General features: G+C 48.4%; 1 pseudogene; it reads left to right on the plus strand.

Annotated features, from left to right (window-relative positions):
• Nucleotides 1-243: 243 nt before the first annotated feature.
• Nucleotides 244-1358, plus strand: LOC115526362 (annotated as a pseudogene).
• Nucleotides 1359-2446: the final 1088 nt, after the last annotated feature.

Genomic DNA, 2446 nt, shown 5'->3' on the forward strand with positions numbered 1-2446 from the left:
GTTTCTTTAGACTCATTAGGTAATAATCTTTACAAATGCACGTGTATTTAAATGTTTATATGTGAGTTTTTCTCTGTGTATGTAAATACTTCCTTTACTGTAGAATTTCTTTTTATAAATAAACTTTTAAGTTTGTAATAGTTTTATCGATTTATTTTTAGTGTTGTAATTGAAGTATAGTCGACATAGAATATTACACTAGTTTCAGGCATATGACATTATGATTCAAGAATTATGTACAGTATGGCAGTGGGTGGGTTTGGGGAGGAAGGGAGGTGTGAGCATTCCCTTGGAGAGCCCTCATTTTTGCAGGCCCCCAGGCTTGGGGCGCCTCTGTTTCCCATGGCAGGGCGCCTGGCTTTCACTTGGCATTGTTGCACCCACACGGTAGGGGTGGTGTGGAGATGATGGGCCACAGACCCGCTGGATTGACCCTGGGACCTTGACTGAGCTTCCAAGGCCCTCCTGATGGGTCAGGAATTGGGCCAGGTGTCGGGCCGGGTGCTAGGGTGTGGGGGATGCCCCGGTGCCTCCTACTGCGTGAGTTCTATCGGGGGATGGAGTACTGTGGACCTCAAGTAGGTGTATGGCTGGTGCCCCAAGGCAGCTTGGAGACCTCCCTTGGAGCCGGTCGCAAGCAGGGAGCCCAGGTGGAGAGCCAACTCTGAGGGCGTCTTTCCAGAGCAGTGTGCTACCCCGCCTGGGGCCCTGAAGCCTGACCAGGAAAAGCGGGAGCAAAACCCCGAGGAATCCCAGGAGGAAAGACCTGGAACAGTTCGCCAAGCTCCTGAAGCGGAAGAGGATCACTCTGGGATATACTCAGGCCGCAAAAGACCCTCTGCCATTTCTAGGCTCTGCCGCTCAGTTTCCAGAATGTGTATACGCTGCGGCGCTGCTGCAGAATTGGGTGGAGGAAGCTGACAACCAGGAAATCTACAGCAGACTTGCAAAGCAGGGACCCTGCGCACGCCCCAGAGAGCAGGAGAGCAAGTATGGAGGAGAGAGTGAGAGGCAGCCTGGAGGACACGTTCCTGCAGTGCTGGAAACCCAGCCAGCAGCACAGGGGCCACAGCGGCTCGGGCTACAGCAGGATGTGGTCCCCGTGTGGTTCTGCAACCATGGCCAGAAAGGCAACAGATCAAGCAGTGACTGTTTCCAACGAGAGACCGCTGAGGCTGCTGGGTCCCCTTTCTCAGGGGCACCAGTATCCTTCCTTCTGGCACCAGGACCCCATTTTGGTACTCCAGGCTCTGGGGGCCCCCCTTCACTACACTGTACTCCCTGGTCTCTTTCCCTGAAGGTGAAGCCTTTCCCTGGCGTCTGTCACCACTCTGGGCTCTCGCATGCATTCAAACTGATGCTGGCCCTTCCCAGGAATGGGGAGCAGAGGAAGGGGGAGAGCTATGGAAAGAGAGCCAGAGCCTTGGGATAAAGTTCTTCACTAAGAACAGATTTGGGAACACAAAGGGTGTGGGGGCAGGGAGTTGGGGGAGACTAGCTGGAGTGAAGGGGAAGTTCAAGGATACTCTTGTTTTTAATCCTCACATCACTCATCACTTTGTTCTTAAAGAAGCCTGGGACACAGTGGAAGGAAAGTGGATGTTATGAAATGCCCATGTAAAAGTGTAACTTCCATCTCTTACCCTACGGTGCTACTACAGTATTATTGACTGTACTTCCTACGCTGTACTGTTCATTCTTGTGAGTTATTTATTTTATTATGGCCACTTTGTACCTTTTATCCCCTTCACCCATTGTGCCTATCCCTCCACCCTTCTCAGCTCTGGCAACCACCAGTTTGTTCTCTGTATTTATGAGTCTGTTTTTGTTTTTTTGTGTTTGTTTTGTTGATTAAATTCTACACGTAAGTGAAATCAAATCATATGCAACATCTTGAAGATGTTCCACACCAGTCCATATAAATCCCTTAGTTTTTCTTGTACTCCATATTACTCACTTATAAGTATATATGAAAATAAACGTATTCATTCCTGTTCATGTCATTACCAACCTTTGTCTATGACACAGAGTTATTTTTTTGTTTATTTATTTTGAGAGAGACACAGAAAGCATGAGCAGAGGAGGGTCAGAGAGAGAGACACAGAATCCGAAGCAGGCTTCAGGCTCTGAACTGTCAGCAGAGAGCCCGGTGCGGGACTCCAACCCATGACCTGTGAGATCATGACCTGAGCCGAAGTCAGACGCTTAACCAACTGAGCCACTCAGTTGCCCCCAGAGAATTTTATAATAGTTATTTTTTGGTAAATCTATGCAGGTATGAGGTTGTATGAGAGGAATTGTTAGTATACATATTTGAATCAATGGTCATATAGTTAATTGTCAACATTCATAGTTATTGCCCAGCTGTCATCCTTGAGAGGGTACAAATAGCCTGCTGCTCCCAGTCTATGAGCATTCTTCTGTCCACTTCTCAACAACCAGTCCC

The sequence above is a fragment of the Lynx canadensis genome, chromosome D1, assembly GCF_007474595.2.
Source record: "Lynx canadensis isolate LIC74 chromosome D1, mLynCan4.pri.v2, whole genome shotgun sequence".
NCBI classification, from domain to species: domain Eukaryota; kingdom Metazoa; phylum Chordata; class Mammalia; order Carnivora; family Felidae; genus Lynx; species Lynx canadensis.